This window comes from Trachypithecus francoisi, unplaced genomic scaffold, assembly GCF_009764315.1.
Source record: "Trachypithecus francoisi isolate TF-2019V2 unplaced genomic scaffold, Tfra_2.0 Lachesis_group4, whole genome shotgun sequence".
Classification (NCBI taxonomy): domain Eukaryota; kingdom Metazoa; phylum Chordata; class Mammalia; order Primates; family Cercopithecidae; genus Trachypithecus; species Trachypithecus francoisi.
Genome location: NW_022681469.1, coordinates 95,263,627 through 95,285,257, shown reverse-complemented (window position 1 = coordinate 95,285,257; position 21,631 = coordinate 95,263,627). Strand labels below are relative to the sequence as shown.

The following is a 21,631-nucleotide window of genomic DNA, read 5'->3' as shown; positions in this document are numbered from 1 at the left end:
TGCCTTGGCCTCCCAAAGTGTTGTGATTACTGGCATGAGCCACTGCACCCAGCCCTAACAATATATTCTGTGGCGTATTTTGTAGCAGTTATAAGGAATGATAGAGGTTTGTTTTGTTTTGTTTTGTTTTGTTTTGGAGATGGAGGTTAGCTATTGTTGCTCAAGCTGGAATTCAATGGTGCAATCTCGTCTCACTGCAGCCTCCACCTCCTGGGTTCAAGCGATTCTCCTGCCTCAGCCTCCTGGAATGATAGAGGTTTTATAATAAACCCATTACATGTTAACATAAAATTTTCAATTAAAAAACTTTTTTTGAGACAGAGTCTTGCTCTGTTGCCCAGGCTGGAGTGCAGTGATGCAATCTCAGCTCACTGCAGCCTCCGCCTTCTGGGTTCAAGTGATTCTCCTGCCTCAGCCTCCCGAGTAGCTGGGACTACAGGCGTGCACCACCACGCCTGACTAGTTTTTGTACTTTTAGTGGAGACCGGGTTTCACCATGTTGGCCAAACTGTTCTCAAACCCCTCACCTCAAGTAATCTGCCCACCTCAGCCTCCCAAAGTACTGGGATTTAGACGCATGAGCCACCATGTCTGGCCCTAAAAAACTTAGAGAACTGTTTTCATTTTTGTAAGTTTCTTTGTTTGGCTTAAGAGGCAACTGGGAACTCGTAACTACTACTGCATTCAGTTTGTTGTCCTGTATTGTTTTGATTGAAGCATATGAAGAAAATCCAGCCACATACGGATATGTAGTTAGAAAAGGAAGGAGTATAAATAATTACAGATATTCTTTGGTCCTACATCAAAATATGACAAGGGATAGTTTAAAAAAAAATTGCTTTTTTAATTTAAATTGAGACAGGATCTCACTATGTTGCATAGACTGGTCTTGAACCTCTGGGCTTCGAGTAAGTGATCATCGTGCCTCAGCCTCCCCAAAGTGTTGGGATTACAGGCGTGAGCCACTGCACCCAGCTACAAGTGGTAGGTTTTTTGCAGATGTGTGGGGGTGGGGGCTTACTGGTAAAGACCAGGAAACCACCTGCTGGACAGGTTTTAAAAGAGCTGTAACACCAACTTAGTGGCGTTTTTTTAAAGGCTAGTTTCATTGTGGAATCTGAAATATCAGTGAATTTTTTTTGTACTTGTTACAAAAAAAAAAAATACATTGATTCTCATACTTGGAAAGGATCTTTATCCATGAGGATTGGGAGTCTGTCAAAGCTCATTGGTAATAGATAGAAGCTTTTCAAAATACTAGTTTTTACTTTAAAGCTCAAATTTAGTCATTTGGCAACAAATACTTCAGGAAAATAGTTTTACCTGAAGTGACAGACTCATTTTATTCCTTTTTGAGAAAATATCTGCCAGATACTCAAGCTTTTAAGTGACTACATTTTGCTTGTAGTTCCTTCAGGTAGAAATGGTGCTTAAATGGTTCATCTTGCACCTCAAACAACTGCACAGTGCTTTTTGTGCAGACAACCGGGATAGGTAGCAGAAGTGCTTTATGCATACTTCCCTTTTCTTTATACAGATCATAAAAGGATGTATACTCAAGGGTTGAGATTAGGACATTTTTAAACAGTATGCATAATTCTTCACTGCAAATGCCAGCGAAGAATACAGTGACTACTAGTATAGTTCAGTGCCACTGTGTTGCTTCATGCTCAGGACCAGCAGCTTTACTAATCATTGCTTTCGCTCTATCAGTGCAAATACAACACAGCAGAAAAGGCAAATAACATCTTAGTGTTATCAGGAAAATAGTCTTAACTTCTTGGACTTCCTGCAAGTGTGTCAGGGATTCCTTATACCATACTTTGAGAATGGCTGCTCCACCCTAATGTGTGGTTTGAAATTAGATCAAGTGACTGGGTGTAATGGCTCATGCCTTTAATCCCAGAACTTTGGGAGGCTGAGGTGGCCATGTCGATCACCTGAGGCCGGGAGTTCGAGACCAGTCTGGCCAATAGAGTTAAACCACCCCCTTCTCTACTAAAAATACAAAAAATGAGCCGGGTATGGTAGTGCATGCCTGTGGTCCCAGCTACTTAGGAGGCTGAGGCACGAGAATCTCTTGAGCCTGGGAGGCGGAGGTTTGCGGTGACCCAAGATTGTGCGCACTGCATTCCAGCCAGGGCGACAGAGTGAGACTCTCTCTAAAAAAAAAAAAAAAAAAAAAAGAAAAAGGAAAAAAAAAGTATCAGGTATATATATGTGTATATACACACACACACACATATATTCTTTTTTTTTCTTTTTTTGAGATGGAGTCTCGCTCTGTCACCCAGGCTGGAGTGCAATGGCACGATCTCGGCTCACTGCAAGCTCTGCCTCCTGGGTTCACACCATTCTCCTGCCTCAGCCTCCCGAGTAGCTGGGACTACAGGCAACCGGTAGCACGCCCAGCTAATCTTTTGTATGTTTAGTGGAGATGGAGTTTCACTGTGTTAGCCAGGATGGTTTGGATCTCCTGACCTCGTGATCCACCCGCCTTGGCCTCCCAAAGTGCTGGGATTACAGGCGTGAACCACCGCGCCTAGTCTGTATCAGGTTTTCTTGAGGATATGTATTTACATCATAACAAGAGCAAGTGAGGATTTTATGCAATTCCATGGCATATTAGCCTCAATAGGGAAGTCAGTATGGGGGAAAAAAAAAAGATAATCGGTATAGAGAAGCAAATGAAAAAATGTCAGAAATTCTAAATAAAAAGAAAAATCTAAGTGTATGAAAGATAAAATATTGCCAGGTGTGATGTCTCAGTCTTGTAATCCCAGCACTTTGGGAAACTGCAGCCCTGAGGATTGCTTGAGCTCAGGAGTTCAAGACCAGGCTGGGTGGCTGGATGCAGTGGCTCACGCCTGTAATTCCAGCACTTTGGGAGGCCAAAGCGGGCAGATCACTTGAGGTCAGGAGTTCAAGACCAGCCTGGCCAACATGGTGAAACCCCATCTCTACTAAAAATACAAAAAAATTAGCCGGGTGTGGTGGTGTGTGCCTGTGGTCCCAGCTACTCAGGGAGGCTGAGGCACGAGAATCGTTTGAACGTAGGAGGTGGAGGCTGTACTGAGCCGAGATCAGGTCACTGCACTCCAGCCTGGGTGATAGAATGAGACTCCACCTCAGGAAACAAAACAAAAAAACCAGCCTGGGCAACATAGTGAGACCCCATTTCTGCAAAAAATAAAAAATTAGCCAAGTGTGATGGTGCGTGCCTGTAGTCCCAGCTACTTGGGAGGCTGAGGTGGGAGGATTGCTTGAGCCTAGTGAGCCGCAGTGAGCTGTGATTATGCTACTGCCCTCCAGCCTGGGCAACAGAGTGAGACCCTGTCTCTAAAATATATTTTTAAAAAGATAAAGCATTTAGAATAAATAGTTAAGGACTGCTGAAAACAAATAGACATGAGTAGGATGAATCTGTTTTTAGATAGATTCTAAAATCTGAAAAACCACATCACCATGCGGTTTCACCATGTTGGGCAGGCTGGTCTTGAACTCCTGACCTCAAGTGATCCTCCTGCCTCAGCCTCCCAAAGTGCTAGGATTACAGGTGTGAGCTACCATGCCTGGCACCAGGTGAGGCATTTTTGATGGAATTCCTCAGAAGTGATACTGCTTTCAGTGCACCTCATCTAGAGGCATATAGTGCTTATTGATTTTTGTTCCAGTAGTGGTGGTAACTTTGACCAATTGGTTAAGTAGTGTCTGCCAGGTTTCTTCAGGATAAAGTTACTTTTTTTCCTTTCTAATAAGAACTTTGTGGGGAGATATTTTGAGACAATGTAAAGATTATGTCTCTCATAATACTTTCACTAATTTTAGCACCCATTGATGATTCTTGTCAGCAGCTGTCACTGCTACTATAGTGGCTGTCAAATGGTGGTGGCTTTCTACTTCTGTTTTTTCTACATTTATTATTTGTTTTTTATTTTGTTCAAGACAGAGTCTTGCTCTGTCGCCCAGGCAGCAGTGCAGTGGTGCCGTCTTGGCTCACTGCCACCTCTGCCTCCTGGGCTCAAGTGATCCTCCTGCCTCCCGAATAGCTGGGATTACAGGTGCCTGCCACCATGCCTGGCTAAATTTTTGTATTTTTAGTAGAGATAAGGTTTTGTCATGTTGACCAGGCTGGTCTCAAACTCCTGACTTCAGGTAATCCACCCACCTTGGTCTCTCAAAGTGCTGGGATTACACGTGTGAGCCACCATGCTGGGCGTCTACACTTATTATGTGGAATAAACTTTACTTTCCCCAATTTACTTTGTTTATTTTAATATTAGACTCATGGAATCTTACTGCATAGATTATAACATGTTACAGTTGTTATTTTATTGCTCGGACTGTGGAAATGAGGTTTTTCAAAGGCAAGTGTATTAACATGGTGGTGGTATTCTGAAGGCAATGATTCAGCACAGATGGAAAGATGATTATGACCATCTAATGTCCAAAGATTATGATCATCTAATTTCAAAGATGAAATCTTTCTTGTGTTTCATTTTATTTTTTCTTTTAATTTGTTTTGTGCTTCATTTTAGACGAGCAGCTTTATACTTACTACAGACTTATCTACCTAAATGTAATAAATCTAATACTTTTCTGGGGATATCTTACAACTAGTGAAAGTAAGGTCATTGTTCGTATACATGATACATTGCCTTAAATTCAGATACTGCCCTCTACTTAAACATAACTGTTATATGTTGTATATGTCATTTATGGTAATTGTTTTTTTTTTTTTTTTTTTGTTGAGACGGAGTTTCGCTCTGTCGCCCAGGCTGGAGTGCAGTGGCCGGATCTCAGCTCACTGCAAGCTCCGCCTCCGGGTTTACGCCATTCTCCTGCCTCAGCCTCCGAGTAGCTGGGACTACAGGCGCCCGCCACCTCGCCCGGCTAGTTTTCTGTATTTTTTTTTAGTAGAGACGGGGTTTCACCGTGTTAGCCAGGGTGGTCTTGATCTCCTGACCTCGTGATCCGCCCGTCTCGGCCTCCCAAAGTGCTGGGATTACAGGCTTGAGCCACCGCGCCCGGCCATTTATGGTAATTGTTAATCACCTGCAGGTTATTTTTTCCATACCAGTCTAACTTTAGCTCATGATCATGCATTTTTCCCCAGTCTCTTGCATTTTGATGTGCTATCTATAACAATATTGGTAAAGCATTGTTATACTCTTCTTCAGCGTTCCTATCTATTCTTAGGTCTCTTGATGAATAATGTACATACTGAAACAAATCTAATGGAATCTTAAGCTGTTTTCCGTATACAAAAAACACTCACAGGAACTAAGTAAAAGCAGTTTTACTTAGTTATACTAAGTAATACTATACACTGTATGCAAAACACCCACAGGAACTAAGTAAAAGTAGTTTTTTCTTTTTTCTTTTTTTTTTTTTTGAGACGGAGTCTCGCTGTGTCGCCCAGGCTGGAGTGCAGTGGCGTGATCTCGGCTCACTGCAAGCTCCGCCTCCCGGGTTCCCGCCATTCTTCCGCCTCAGCCTCCGAGTAGCTGGGACTACAGGCGCCCGCAACCGCGCGCGGCTGGTTTTTTGTATTTTTAGTAGAGACGGGGTTTCACCCTGTTAGCCAGGAGGGTCTCGATCTCCTGACCTCGTGATCCGCCCGCCTCGGCCTCCCAAAGTGCTGGGATTACAGGCTTGAGCCACCGCGCCCGGCTAAAAGTAGTTTTTTCTTTTTTCTTTTTTTTTTTTTTGAGACGGAGTCTCGCTGTGTCGCCCAGGCTGGAGTGCAGTGGCGTGATCTCGGCTCACTGCAAGCTCCGCCTCCCGGGTTCCCGCCATTCTTCCGCCTCAGCCTCCGAGTAGCTGGGACTACAGGCGCCCGCAACCGCGCGCGGCTGGTTTTTTGTATTTTTAGTAGAGACGGGGTTTCACCCTGTTAGCCAGGAGGGTCTCGATCTCCTGACCTCGTGATCCGCCCGCCTCGGCCTCCCAAAGTGCTGGGATTACAGGCTTGAGCCACCGCGCCCGGCTAAAAGTAGTTTTTTCTAAATTAATTAAAAAGCTTGGAAGGTTTTAGAAAAATACTGCACATGACAAAATTTAAATAATTTATTTTTCTCCTTCCTTAAATGCAGCTACTGTGCAGTTTATTGTGTTCCTTTAGGGAACATTTGCGTGTATATGTAAGCATCTATGAATGTATGCTTTTTTTTAGAAAAAATAAAACTTAGCGCCACAGCTTATTGTTGTTTTTAGAGACAGGGTCTCACTCTGCCGCCCAGGCTGGAATGCAGCGGTATGATCATAGCTCAATGCAGCCTCTAAATTCTGAGCTGAAGTGATCCTTCCACCTCAGCCTCCTGAGGAGCTGAGACCACACCTGGTTAATTGTTTTCTTTTTAAATTTTTAGTAGAGATGGTAACTCTGTGTTGTTCAAACGGGTCTCTAGCTCCTGACTTCAAGTGATCCTCCTGCTTTGGCCTCAGATTGCTGGGATTACCGGCATGAGCCACCGAACCCAAATACCTCACTGTTTTTAAAAAGCAATTTTTTTTTTTTTTTTTTTTTTTTTTTTTTTTTGAGACGGAGTCTCGCTCTGTCGCCCAGGCTGGAGTGCAGTGGCGGATCTCAGCTCACTGCAAGCTCCGCCTCCCGGGTTTACGCCATTCTCCTGCCTCAGCCTCCCGAGTAGCTGGGACTACAGGCGCCCACCACCTCGCCCGGCTAGTTTTTTGTATTTTTAGTAGAGACGGGGTTTCACGTGTTAGTCAGGATGGTCTCGATCTCCTGACCTCGTGATCCGCCCGTCTCGGCTCCCAAAGTGCTGGGATTACAGGCTTGAGCCACCGCGCCCGGCCACTAATTTTTTTTTTTTTTTTTAAGACAGAGTCTTGCTCTGTCACCCAGGCTGGAGTGCAGTGGTGCAGTCTGAACTCACAGCAACCTCCACCTCCCAGGTTCAAGTGATTCTCATGCCTCAGCCTCCCAAGTAGCTGGGATTACCAGCACCCACTACCACGCTCAGCTAATTTTTGTATTTTTTAGCAGAGATGGGGGTTTTACCATGATGGCCAGGGTGGTCTTGAACTCCTGGCCTCAAGTGATACGTTCGCTTTGGCCTCCCAGAGTGCTGGGATTACAGGTGTGAGCCACCACACCTGACCTAAAAAGCAATTTTAAAGGTTCTTTGGAAGGTGGGATAGGGAATAACTATAGTAATGTGATATGTTAAATACTATTAAAACAGCGGACTTGATTTAGGAGTATATTCACCCATATGTGGGCCAATAATACATTATAACCTATTTAAATATCTTGTCACTGATAGGATATTAATAATATCTTAGATTTCATTATTAATACTTGTTAAAGATTTTTCTGATTTTCAGGAAACTCCAGCATGTGGTTTACCCCAATTATGATGGAAAGAAGAAATGTGTTGTGCAACATTTAACCAAAAATAAAGAAAGAACAAAACCCCCAAACCTCTGAAAACCTCAGAGCAGTCTTTTTAAATAGCATATGCATGACACATTGTATTAACTGGAACTTGTTCAGTGCTCTAAATTTAATTCTACTGGTGTTGTGTTTTGTTTTTTTTTGTGACGAAGTCTCCCTCTGTTTCCCAGGCAGGAGTGCAGTGGCACGATCTTGGCTAACTGCAACCTCCACCTCCTGGGTTCAAGTGATTCTCCTGCCTCAGCCTCCCGAGTAGCTGGGATTACAGGCGTGTGCCACCATGCCTGGCTAATTTTCTGTATTTTTAGTAGAGACGGGGTTTCACCGTGTTAGCCAGGATGGTCTCAATCTCCTGACCTCATGATCTGCCCTCCTTGGCCTCCCAAAGTGCTGAGATTATAGGCGTGAGCCACTGCGCCCAGCCCAGAAAATCTTGCATATTTTATTTTTTATTTTTGCTTATTATTATTATTATTATTTTGAGACGGAGTTTCGCGCTGTCGCCCAGGCTGGAGTGCAGTGGCCGGATCTCAGCTCACTGCAAGCTCCGCCTCCTGAGTTTACGCCATTCTCCTGCCTCAGCCTCCAAGTAGCTGGGACTACAGGCGCCCGCCACCTCGCCCGGCTAGTTTTTTGTATTTTTTAGTAGAGACGGGGTTTCACGGTGTTAGCCAGGATGGTCTCGATCTCCTGACCTCGTGATCCGCCCGTCTCGGCCTCCCAAAGTGCTGGGATTACAGGCTTGAGCCACCGCGCCCGGCCTTTGCTTATTATTATTATGTTTTCTGAGATGGAGTCTCACTCTGCCTTCCAGGTTCAAGAGATTCCCCTGCCTCCGCTTCCCGAGTAGCTGGGATTACAGGTGCCTGCCACCACACATGGCTAATTTTTGTGTTTTCAGTAGAGATGGGGTTTCACAATGTTGGCCAAGCTGGTCAGCATGGCGAAACCCCGTCTCTACTAAAAAATACAAAAATAGGCCAGGCACAATGGCTTATGCCTATAATCCCAGCATTTTGGGAGGCTGAGGCAGGTGGATCACCTGAGGTTGGGAGTTCGAGACCAGCCTGATGAACATGAAGAAACCCTGTCTCTACTAAAAATACAAAATGACCTGGGAGTGGTGGCGCACGTCTGTAATCCCAGCTACTCAGGAGGCTGAGGCAGGAGAATCGCCAGAACCCGGGAGGCGGAGCTTGCAGTAAGCCGAGATCGCACCACTGCACTCCAGCCTGGGTGACAGAGCAAGGTACTGTCTCAAAAAAAAAAAAAAAAAAAAAAATCACTGTAATGTTTAAATATGTAGATCTGATTGATATATTTTACTTTTGGTTGTGGATGATTTGTGTTTCAGTATTAATATTTAACTTTTTCAAAATAAGTTTAATGCCAGCAAGATACTGAAATTCCACAAAACTGCTTCCAAATGGTTTGATTAAACAAAATTCTAGTTACCTGGTTTTATGGTACATTTTAATTTGGTTTACATACTGCCACCATAAATCTCTGAATTTATCAAAGGACTAGATGAACATTTTAGTAAAATAACATCAAAACATCTAAAATGAATATTTATAAATTAAAATTGAAACTATAACTCCTTAAAATCTAGAGATTGGTCTCTGCAAAGTCTGAGTATAATATGTTATTTCTTGTTATTTTAAAAATGAAGGAAAAAGGCTGGGCTCGGCGGCTCAAGCTTGTAATCCCAGCTGGGAGGCTGAAGTGGGTGGATCACCTGAAGTCAGGAGTTTGAGACCAGCCTGACCAACATGGCGAAACCCTGTCTCTTCTGAAAATACAGAAATTAGCCGGGCGTGGTAGTGGGCACCTGTAATCCCAGCTTCTCGGGAGGCTGAGGCAGGATAATTGCTTGAACCCGGGAGATGGTGGTTGCACTGAGCTGAGATCAGGCCAGTGTACTCCAGCCTGGGCGACAGCAAGACTCCATCTACAAAAAAAATAAAAGAATGTTATTCTATATTATTGACCTTGCATAAAACCTAAGATGACATTAATCTGTACACAGCTGATAAATCTGCCTTAAACATTAACAACAATTTGGCCGGGCGCAGTGGCTCACGCCTGCAATCCCAGCACTTTGGGAGGCTGAGATGGGCGGATCACGAGGTCAGGAGATCGAGACCATCCTGGCTAACATGGTGAAACCCCGTCTCTACTAAAAAATACAAAAAACTAGCCGGCCGAGGTGGCAGGCACCTGTAGTCCCAGCTACTTGGAGGCTGAGGCAGGAGAATGGCGGGAACCTGGGAGGCGGAGCTTGCAGTGAGCTGAGATCCGGCCACTGCACTCCAGCCTGGGCAACAGAGCGAGACTCCGTCTAAAAAAAAAAAAAAAAAATTAACAACAATTTAACGTTGTTGATGTTTGCAGTTTGATTTCTATTGCTTATTTGAAGTTTCATTTTCTTTCAACTTATGTTTTGAGCCCTGCCAATGACATCCATTATGCCCAGGTGCTAGGGAGACAGAAAAGCATTAACTTACAATTTTAAAAGAGAAAAATTAACTTTTTAAAAAATTTTCTTGAGACCGAGTTTCACTCTTGTTGCCCAGGCTGGAGTGCAATGGCACAATCTTGGCTCACTACAACCTCTGCCTCCTGGGTTCAAGTGATTCTTATCCCTCAGCCTCCCGAGTAGCTGGTATTACAGGCATGCGCTACCACGCCCAGCTAATTTTTTTGTATTTTTAGTAGAGACGGGGTTTCTCCATGTTGGCCATGGTGGTCTCGAACTCCCGACCTCAGGTGATCTGCCCGCCTCTGCCTCCCAGAGTGTTGGGATTACAGGTGTGAGCCACCCCACCCAATCAGAAAAATTAACATTTTATAATACTCTTATTCAATTTAAAAACAGATTTATGTGAATGGTACAAGTATAATATTTTTAACCACTCATAATTGGCAGTCACTTTAAATGCTTAGCTGGACTGAGTTTTCACACTCTCTGATTAGGTAATTTGCAATTTCTGGAAGAGGTGGGAGCAGTTAAGGTTCTGCAAGTCTTTTTTTTTTTTTTTTTTTCCCTAAATCTACAGAATGTTAACATGTGTGTCTTTTTTTTTTATTTTTAAGAGATGGAGTCTCACTCTTGTCCCCAGGCTGGAGTGCAGTGGCGTGATCTCGGCTCACTGCAACCTCTCTGCCTCCTAGGTTCAAGCGATTCTCTTGCCTCAGCCTCCCGAGTAGCTGGGACTACAGGCGCGCACCACCAAGCCCAGCTAATTTTTCTATTTTTAGTAGAGATGGGGTTTCACCATATTGGCCAGGACGGTCTCGATCTCTTGACCTTGTGATCCGCCCACCTCGGCCTCCCAAAGTGCTGGGGTTACAGGTGTGAGCCACCATTGCCTGGTCTTAACGTATGTGTATTTTTTGTAGAGATGTGATCTCACTGTATTGCCCAGGCTGGTCTTGAACTCCTGGCCTCAAGCGATCCTCCCATCTTAAGGTGTGTGTCTTGTTAGGAGTAAATCAGATCTGGTGGTTTTGATGCTATTTATTCAGTCTCATAACTGTCACGATTCTGAATATACAGGCTCTTGAAATGGTAGGCCAAAAAATACTTCCAGTATATTACTTCCTATTCTTTTCTGCTAGTAGGATTTTTGCAACTAATTTTTTAGTTATTTATGTATTTAAAGCCTTCCCAAGTCCCAGGATACCTAAAGTTGTAAACATAGAGGTAATTAACTAAATGATGTCTGATAGATAAATCTATAGAGGAGGGATTCATAATCCCAAATGCTTGTAACTGATATTGTATTCTTGTGTTCAAGGTTTAATCGTCAGTATAGTAGGCTTAAATTTGTGTATGTATATGATGTAGGACCTCTTAGAAAAAAGCTAAAACTTTGACTTAGGTCCTTCTGTAGCCCTAGTAGAGCCTGTGTAAAAATAAAAATGACCTGATACGAGGACAGGTGGCTGGTGGTTAGGGGTGTATTGGAGTCCTGGTGTGCTGCTCCCCCAGTAGACAGTCTGTCCGGATAGCTTATGTTTGCGCTTGTTTCTCCTAGTCTGTTTCAGGCAGTTATTAAAGTACTTGGCTGTGTAACATATTTTTAAAGCTTACGCATTTCCAAAACACTGATTTCAACATTTTTACAAGGTGTTAAGGCCCATCCCACTAAAGTGTAATACCTTAGATAGATTGTTAAAAACAGATCTAATTTATGATGTTTTTTCAAATTATAAAGCTTTGTTTTGAAACGGAATCTCTCTGTTGCCCAGGCTGGAGTGCAGTGGCATGATCTTGACTCACTGCACCTGCAACCTCTGCCTCCTGGGTTGAAGTGATTCTCTCATCTCAGCCTCCCTAGTAACTGGGATTAAGGGCACGCGCCACCATGCCCAGCTAATTTTTTTTTTTTTTTGGAATAACTAAAAAATTCCTGCTCTGTTGCCTAGGCTGGAGTGCAGTGGTGCGATCTCGGCTCACTGCAACCTCTGCCTCCTGGGTTCAAGCGATTCTTCTGCCTCAGCCTCCTGCGTAGCTGGGACTACAGGTATGTGCCACCACACCCAGCTAATTTTTTGTATTTTTAGTAGAGATGGGGTTTCACCGTGTTAGCCAGGATGGTCTCGATCTCCTGACCTCGTGATCCACCCGCCTCGGCCTCCCAGAGTGCTGGGATTACAGGTGTGAGCCACCGCGCCTGGCCAAATCATTGAATTTTCTTAGCATCTCAGTCTTACGAGTTTATTAAGTAGATTTTACCATTATTTTTACTGGAAATCTGTCATCTTTTCTGAGAATGTAATTTAACTGGAAGTGTGACATAGTTACTGAAGTTTTAAAGGACCACAACTAGGGTTATTATAACTAAATTTATTTAACTAAACTTTTAAAGATTATTTTATCAGCTTAACAACCATTATAAGCGTGTGGGGTCCTTGAAATGGCTTCCCAGTAGAAAGGAATTAAAAAATTTTTAAAAATAGAACCAGGGTCTTGCTAAGTTACCCAGGCTGGTCAAAGGGAACTTCTTGAAACATCATATGCATTGAATCTTTATTGTCAGTTAGTGTACTTATTTGCCTTATTTATCTTAGATGGTGGCTGAGGTTGGATATTTGCCTTGAAATGATCTATGTTGATGTGACCTTTATAAAATTTGTATGTGGTCCAGTGTAGTGGCTTGGTGGTTCATGCCCATAATTCCAGCACTTTGGGAAGGCCGAGGGGGGCGGATTACTTAAGCTCAGGAATTCAAGACCAACCTGGCCAACATGGAGAAACCTTGTCTGTACGAAAAATATAGAAATTAGCCAGGCATGGTGGTGGGTGCCTGTAATCTCAGCTACTTGGGAGACAGACAAGAGAATCACTTGAACCTGGGAGGTGGAGGTTGCAGTGAGCTGAAATGGTGGCACTGCACTTCAGTCTGGGCAACAGAGTGAGACTCTGTCTCAAAAAAATTAAAATTTGAAAGTAAGTTCGATAATTTCTAGTGTTTCCTCCAGGAGATTGGGATTCATGTTATTATTATATTGAACAATTTTCCTGAATATCTGTGCAAGTGGGTTTTATTTACACCGAAGCCAGATAGTGTACCTCTAAGATAAAGGTAGACGTAGCATGGACATTGGAGGTATGAGTTTGAATTTGGCTGTTTGTTGACTTGCTTTTTGACTTTGGTTAAAATAATCCTTTGAGGCTATTTCCTTAATCTGTAAAATGGGAGTCTTAAATTGACCTCACTTGTTTGTTGTAAGGGTACAGTGGAAATGTATCTCAAGTACTTGGTATGGCTTTACCCATAAAGAGTCACTGAATAGTTTTTTACTGTTGTTCTCAATATTGGTGAAATTTTAAAGTTTATTGTTAAATTGCAGTTGTGGCAGAAATAATCCAGAAATGATTAAGCTTTCTGTATGTTAATGACTTTGTTTTGCTGGCTAAAAGATGTAACTTTTCATTTACAGCAGCTCTTTTGCTTTCATCAGAATTGGCATAAATGTGAATTGTGCAGAATTGTCTTAATGTAACAAAGGATTTCATTTAAGTGAACAGTCCAGATTGTTTGTTTGTTTATTTATTTTTGAGACCAGGTCTTGCTTTTGTCCCCCAGGCTGGAGTGCGATGGTGCGATCTCAGCTCACTGCAACCTCCGCCTCCCGGGTTCAAGAGATTCTCCTGCCTCAGCCCCCTGAGTAGCTGGGATTACAGGTGCCTGCCACCATGCCTGGCTAGTTTTGGTATTTTTAGTAGAGACGGGGGTTTCACCATGTTGGCCAGGCTGGTCTCGAACTCCTGACCTCAGGTGATCCACCTGCCTCTACCTCACAAAGTGCTGGGATTACAGGCATGAGCCACCGTGCCTGGCGGGTAATTTTATTAATATACATTAAGTTATATAACAAACTTTAGAAAGTATCCTATATTTGCTTTTCTGTTTTGTTTTTTTTTTGAGACAGAGTCTGGCTCTATTGCCCAGGCTGGAGTGCAGTGGCGCGATCTAGGCTCACTGCAGCCTCTGCCTCCTGAGTTCAAGCAATTCTCCTGCCTCAGCCTCCTAAATAGCTGGGACTACAGGTGCACACCACCACCACGCCTGGCTAATTTTTGTATTTTTAGTAGAGACAGGGTTGCACCCAGTTGGCCAGGCTGGTCTTGAACTCCTGACCTCAGGTAATCCACCCACCTCGGCCTCCCAAAGAGCTGGGATTACAGATGTGAGCCACTGACTGACCAATATCCTATATTTGAAGTTATACTATAGTTATTGCAGCAAAATGAATCCAAATGTCCTCTCCTAGGCAAAGGAAGGAGATTTAACACTGTCTAACGCAACAATCTTTTTTTGTTTTGTTTTGTTTTGTTTTTTTGTTTTTTTTTTTTCTGAGACGGAGTCTTGCTCTGCCGCCCAGGCTGGAGTGCAGTGGCCGGATCTCAGCTCACTGCAAGCTCCGCCTCCCGGGTTTTACACCATTCTCCTGCCTCAGCCTCCCGAGTAGCTGGGACTACAGGCGCCCGCCTCGACGCCCGGCTAGTTTTTTGTATTTTTTTTAGTAGAGACGGGGTTTCACCGTATTAGCCAGGATGGTCTCGATCTCCTGACCTCATGATCCGCCCGTCTCGGCCTCCCAAAGTGCTGGGATTACAGGCTTGAGCCACCGCGCCCGGCCTAACGCAACAATCTTAAAAAAATTATAGTTTTTTTGCGGTATAGGAAATGCTTATGTCATCTCAGGTTTTGTGCATGGCAAGTATTTAACATCTCTTTACTACCAGATAGTCATGTAAAGTTAAATTATATTTTTCTCTTAAAACTTCCTTCTTGGTACTAACAAGCCGAGAGTTTGATTTTAATGGAATTTAACATTTATATAGATTATGACTTCTAAATTTAAGAGAGTAGGGAAAAACAGTGGAAATTTTAAAAGTACCACAGTGGGGATATGGTATAATAAATCTTCCTATACTGATCACTTAACTTCAAGAATCACCAAATGATGACTGGCTTTGGTTCATCTCTGTGCCTCAATGCCACACCTCCCCAAATTATTTCAAAACAAATTGAAGATAGCAAGCTTTTTACATTCCTAATTCTTCAGCATGTATCTCTAAAAGACAGACTTTTAAAAAGCATAGACAATATCATTACATATTTAAAAACATGACACTAACTCACTGATATTAAATATTGCAGTTTTCCTGATTAGTTTTTTCCATTGTATTTGAATTGGGATTTAAATAAGTTTCTTCCATTATGATTGGTTGATAGGTTTTGTTTTCTTAATGTCAAGGATTCCCCCCTCCTTTTTTCACTTTGAAATTTATTTGTTAAAAAATTTAAATGTTGGCCGGGCTTGGTGGCTCACGCCTGTGATCCCAGTACTTTGGGAGGCCGAGGTGGGTGGATCACGTGAGGTCAGGAATTCCGGACCAACCTGGCCACCATGGTGAAACCCCATCTCTACTAAAACTACAATATTAGCAGGGCATGGTGGCACACACCTGTAATTCCAGTGACTCTAGAGGCTGAGGCACAAGAATCTCTTGAACCTGGGAAGTGGAGGTTGCAGTGACCTGAGATCACACTGCTGCCCTCCAGCCTGGGTTACAGAGTGAGACTGTCTCAAAAAAAAAAAAAAAAAAAAAAAAAAAAAAAAAAAACAGGCCAGGCGCTATGGCTCACGCCTGTAATCCCAGCACTTTGGGAGGCTGAGGCGGGCGGATCACGAGGTCAGGAGATCGAGACCATACTGGCCAGGGTGGTGAAACCTCGTCTCTACTAAAAATACAAAAAAATTAGCTGGGCGTGGTGGTGGGCGCCTGTAATCCCAACTACTTGGGAGGCTGAAGCAGGAGAATCGCTTGAACCCAGGAGGCAGAGGTTGTGGTGAGCTGAGATCATGCCCCTGTACTCCAGCCTGGGTGGCAGAGCAAGACTCAAAAAAAAAAAAAAGAAAAAAACAAACAAAACAAAAAAACCTTAGATGTTTGTGCTGGAGAGTTTCCCAGGTCTGGATGTTGCTGACAGTATTTTTGTGGTGTAATTTTATGTGTAATTCTGTTCTCAGAGGACACAATAGGTCTAGAGACTTCATCATTTTCAGGATTTTTTTTTTTTTTGAGACGGAGTCTGGCTCTGTGGCCCAGGCTGGACAGTGCAGTGGCCTGATCTTGGCTCACTGCAAGCTCCGCCTCCCGGGTTCACGCCATTCTCCTGCCTCAGCCTCCTGTGTAGCTGGGACTACAGGCGCCCGCCACCGCACCCGGCTAATTTAGTAGAGACGGGGTTTCACCTTGTTAGCCAGGATGGTCTCGATCTCCTGACCTCGTGATCCGCCCGTCTCGGCCTCCCAAAGTGCTGGGATTACAGGCGTGAGCCACCACGTCCGGCTTTTTTTTTTTTTGAGACAGTCTTGCTCTTTCGCCTGGGCTGGAGTGCAGTGGTGCGATCTCAGTTCACTGCAACCTCTGCCTCCCGGATTCAAGTGATTCTCCTGTCTCAGCCTCCCGAATAGCTGGGACTACAGGCACCCGCCACCACGCCTGGCTAATTTTTGTACCTTTAGTAGAGACGGGGTTTCACCATGTTAGCCAGGTTGGTCTCATCTGCTGACCTCGTGATCCGCCTGCCTCCACCTCCCAAAGTGCTGGGATTATAGGCATGAGCTACCACTCCCGGCCCATTTTCAGGATTTTTGTGTTTAATTGGCAAATATGTCATAGGTGAGAAACGGGAAGATTTTAATACTTTGTCCAAGGTTTTATTCATTCAAGGAAATGATGGATTAATGTGACTGAGTTCAAATTTGTGAAAATATTGATATAGATGGGAAAGCATGTTGCACTTAAGTGGAAGTTTTTTTTTTAACTTGTTTGTCCTTAAGTGTAGTAAACAGACCTATTCTATCTCACTAGAAGGAAAAAGAGCTTAGTAAGCAGGAACAATTTGCTACTATTGGAGACTGGTAATGTATTATTGCATTTGCATTATGCTTTCTGCTAGGAGAAGGGTTATCTACAAAGCCTAGTAAAATTATATCTTGGGAGAAAAGAAAGGATTGAGTTACCTAGGATGAGGAATGTCAGGCAGAAATATTTCGATCAAACTTGTCAACCTGTTTTGTTTTCTTGATACATTGGAGTTCTCAGAGTGCGTGAAACAGAATTCTCATACTTAGGAGTTTCTTGTGCACAATTATTTGCTTATTTTCTTTACCTACTTGTAGAAAACATTAAAAATGGAAATATAAACAAGTCTGGCTGTATAACTCTACCTCTGGGAAACAGTCTTCAAGCTTTCAGGTGGTGAGATTATTATAGTTTCTAAAGTTGATGAGAAGATGGTATAATTTGATAATGATCAGCTGCAACTTTCCCACAAACAAAAACAAATCCAAGGATCTGCCTTGTCTAAGAACCACATCCAGTTAGCAGTAATATGAAATAAAAACTGTTAATGTATACATACCCCGTATTCAAAATACAGCAGTTTTAAAAGTTTAGTAATCTTAAAACACCTCTTCTTGCAGGTACAGTTCACTTAGCGACGATCACTTTTATGTGGAAAATAAGTATTCCATATAAAACTTCTTCTTTTTTTTTTTTAATTTTAATTTTTCCAGACAGAGTCTTACTCTGTTGCCCAGGCTGGAATGCAGTGGCACAATCTTGTCTCACTGTAACCTCTGCCTTCCAGGTTCAAGCGATTCTCCTGCCCCAGCCTCCCAAGTAGCTGGGATTAAAGCACATGCCACCATGATGCCCGGCTAATTTTTGTATTTTTAGCAGAGATGGGTTTCGCTATGTTGGCCAGACTGGTCTTGAACTCTTGACCTCAGATGATCCTCCCTCGTCAGCCTCCCAAAGGCATGAGCCACTGCGCCTGGCCTAAAACTTTTTTTGGTTGTTCTTCAAATTCCCTTGACAAATTAAATTTAATCAATTAGTTTTAGATAAGCTCTGTTCAATAGAAATACATGAACTAAATATATATGATTTTAACCTTTTAGTAGCCACATTAAGTAAAACAAAGGCCCAGTGTGGTGATGTGTGCCTGTGTCCTAGCTGACTGGGAGGCTGAGGTGGGAGAATTGCTTGAGCCCAGGAGGTTGAGGCTGCAGTCAGCTATGGTCGTGCCACTACAGTTTGGGCGAGAGAGCAAAACCCTCTCTCAAAAAAAAAAAAAAAAAAAAATTTATTATATACAACCTAATATATCTAAAATGTAACAGTATAATACATTGTTAAGAAATTTTGCTTTTTTTGGTATTGAATCTTCAGCATCTGTATGTATTTTATCCTTACAGAACAATTCAATTCAGACTAGCCACATTTCAAGTAGTTAGACACATGTGGCTAGTGACTTCTTTATTGGACAGAGCAGTTTAAGATGTACGGTTTCTAAAATCACTGTTTAAAAATATCTTGTTGCTGGAAAAAAAGTAATATTTATAAAGCTAGTTTTAGCTTATGGAAAAATATGGGAATAATTAATTTTCAGTGTGACTCAAGCATATTAGAGGTTTTATATCCAAGTTCTTTATTCCCTTGTTACCACTGTAATTTTTAAGGAAGATATGTGCAATTTACTGTGTTAATATTAAGACTTTTGAAAGAGCTATGCTTTTAGGTCATACAGGCAATGAGGCTTTTGTTTAAATAGTAACTGTTGAACGGTGTGTGTTTCTGTGGTTGTAATACTGGTGATGACTTTTTAGTTTAAAGGCACATTTACAGACTGGGTGCAAGGGCTCATGCCTGTAATCCTAGCAGTTTGGTAGGCCGAGGCAAGTGGATTGCTTGAGCCCAGGAGTTCAAAACCAATCTCAGCAACATGGTGAAACTGCAGCTCTTCGAAAAATACAAAAATTAGCTGGGTGCGACGCATGCCTGTAGTCCCAGCTACTCGAGTGGCTGTGAGGCAGGAGGCTTGCATGAACCTTGGAGGTTGAGGCTGTAATGAGGAGAGATCATGCCATTTGCACTCCAGTCTGAACAACAGAGCGAGACCCGGTCTCCAAAAATAATAATAATAATTTTTAAAAATTAAAAAATCAAGCACATTTACTTAGTTAAAATCTCCGTTTGAAGACTATAAAAATCTTTGATTATTTATGGATCAAGGATTAGTTTGTGCCCTGTTTTTTTGTTTGTGTTTTTCCTGTTTGAAATTCTATATGAAGATGTGTATGCCCTTCTGGTAGTCACATTAAGAAGTAAAACAAAGCCTGGTGTGGTGATGTGTACCTGTATCAATTATCTTTCGAACAGTGTTAGGTTTTCCTAACTTGCACATATCCTAAGGAGTGTAAAAACTTTGACCTTTGACTATGTTTCTTCAAGGAACATTTAATCTTCTAAAAGAAATACATGGCAGTGTGTAAATGCAAGCAAACAATAGTAGTAAGAGAGTATGTAGAAAAACATTCAGTCTTTTTTGGACTCTTCCAGTGCATACCCATGGCGTCAGTCAGGTTTTCATCCATGCATGTCTGGCTGTCAGATTGTTCTATATAGATGGAGATAAGATGTGCAAATGTAAAAGATAAAATACACCTCTTAGTTTTAGTTAACAGGACTAAAACATAGCTGTTACCATGGAGATCTGGGAGCTGGGGATGATGGAAAAAACCATGTTTAGATTCTCACTTAGAACTGTGATGTTAAAAGACTTTGTTCCCTTGCTCATTGTTTAAGTAATATTGAATAATTGCCTGAGATGAGCTAAGCAATCTGCTAACCAATGGAATATGCAACAGTGAATGCAGCAAATCATTTTGCCTTTATGAGACTTGCCCTGTTAACTATACCACAGTGGCTACCAATCCATGAGAGAGAGAGTGTGTGTATGTGTGTGTGTGTGGCCAGGTTCCCCTGCCCCACCCCCAGAAATTATGATTTAAGTCTGTGTTGCGGCCCTGCAATCTGCATTTCAATTAGTCCCTTGTGTTGATTCTAACATAGGTGGTTCTCAGACCATACTTGAAGGACGTCTCTTTACTTTTACAGTGTAGGGGACCTTGTACTTAATCTTTTTTGTTTTTTCTCTTCCTTCCTCCGTCCACTATTTAGTTCACTAGAATCTGGCATTCTTTTGAACTGTTGCAGTAAGTATGCTTTTCTTTAGAGTACCTGTCACGCTCTGTCGATTCACCAGATGCAATTCCATCTTTCATAGGGATTTTTGACTTGGGTCTACCTGTGTTATTCCTAAGTCATGTTTCCTCCTTTCCACTTTTACAGATACTTAAGACTGACCTAAAGTATCTAGTTTCTTCTGCTATATAAAATCTATAGGAATTTTATATGGGGAGGGAGAACCGATGTCACAGAGCTAGTTAGAACTGTTGGAATCTAGAATTGTTTTCCTCTTGGTTTCGTTCTGATATTATACTACTGGCTAGAAACAATAGCTTATTTTTCCCTCAACAACTAGTAAAGTTCATTTTATAAAACACAAAGGCTGGAAGAAATGGAAAACTGCCGATGATTCTACCAGCCAGGTCTCATCACGGTCAGTATCTTAATGCTCTCCCTTCCTTATTTCTGTTAATGTTCATGTGTATATACAGATACGTACATTTTGTTCCTGGTTGGAATGTTCTTTTTGTGATAAAAACACATAGTTTAAAATGAGATCATATTCCATGTTCTCTTTCAGTGATGCACTTTTTTCAGTGAACAGTGTCACAGGCACATGTCCTCATTAAATATTCTTTCATATTTATAATGTCTCCATGAGATTTCATTCTGTGTGTTGTATTGAATCCCTTTTTCCTGGACCTCTAGGTTCTTCCTAGTTCTCCCTATTTACAGACAGCTAAGCCTTTGAGCATGTTACAACTTAACCTGAGGAAATGATGTAAGAGAGATAATTCTTGAGTTAGAGGATAAGACACTGCCAAGTCAGCAATGAGGCATAGCTATGCCAGTTGACACTTAGACCAGGAATGTAAGACTGATTATTTTCCCAAGTATTTACTTGGAGTACAGTATTAAACTTCTTGAAAATTGAGGTTGACCTTTTAAAGAGCTGATTCTTAACTGTATAAACCAAGAAAGAATAGGTGTAGTTACAATATAGCCATATTGAAATTAGCCAGGCTGAACGAAGTCCTCTTTGGACATAGGTTCAGTTCAGCACAGCTGGAATGAAAATTTGCAGCCGGTACAGAGTGCCACCAAGTGGCGGGTTGGAAAGCCTGCACTAGACTGCTTTGAGCCACAAGGCTTGGCTTTTTACTTGAAAATACCAGTCCAAATCCGAACCTTGTGTTCCAGTTTTTTTGCATAAGAAATAAGGCAGCTGGGCGTGGTGGCTCCCACCTGATATCCCAGCACTTTGGGAGGCTGAGGTGGGCCGATCACGAGGTCAGGAGTTTGAGACCAGCCTGGCCAGCATGGTGAAACCCCATCTCTACTAAAAATACAAAACATTAGCTGGACATTGGTGGCATGTACCTGTAATCCCAGCTACTGGGGAAGCTGAGGCAGGAGAATTGCTTGAACCTGGGAGGTGGAGGTTGCAGTGAGCCGAGATCTCACCACTGCACTCCAGCCTGGGCGACAGAGCGAGATTCCATCTCAAAAAAAAACCGAAAGAAGAACATGTTACAAGTTAGACTTGGTTTTCTCCTCCTGTCATCAGCTGGTGTTAGCAGCATTATATCAGTATCTGTCTTATAAAGTAGGAAAGCAGTGATTCCCACTTGATTTGTATGTAAGTGTTG

The 21,631-nt window shown here is 42.5% G+C and overlaps 1 protein-coding gene and 1 non-coding gene across 3 annotated transcripts in view; one reads left to right on the top strand and one right to left on the bottom strand.

Annotated features, from left to right (window-relative positions):
• The window catches only part of IGF2BP3 (insulin like growth factor 2 mRNA binding protein 3), a 156,908-nt gene that overhangs the window by 20,761 nt on the left and 114,516 nt on the right, over nucleotides 1-21,631 (top strand). The window contains exon 1 of one of the 2 annotated variants that reach the window (XM_033192407.1): nucleotides 20,286-20,415. The exons of the other annotated variant lie outside the window; for it this stretch is intronic. The gene's annotated coding sequence lies outside the window, so the exon portion shown is untranslated. Of the gene's footprint in view, nucleotides 1-20,285; nucleotides 20,416-21,631 lie in introns of those variants that run through there. 2 annotated transcript variants of the gene reach the window in all.
• LOC117073848 lies at nucleotides 1,012-1,076 on the bottom strand. The gene has a single exon (XR_004433402.1). It is a non-coding gene; the product is annotated as a U7 small nuclear RNA (small nuclear RNA).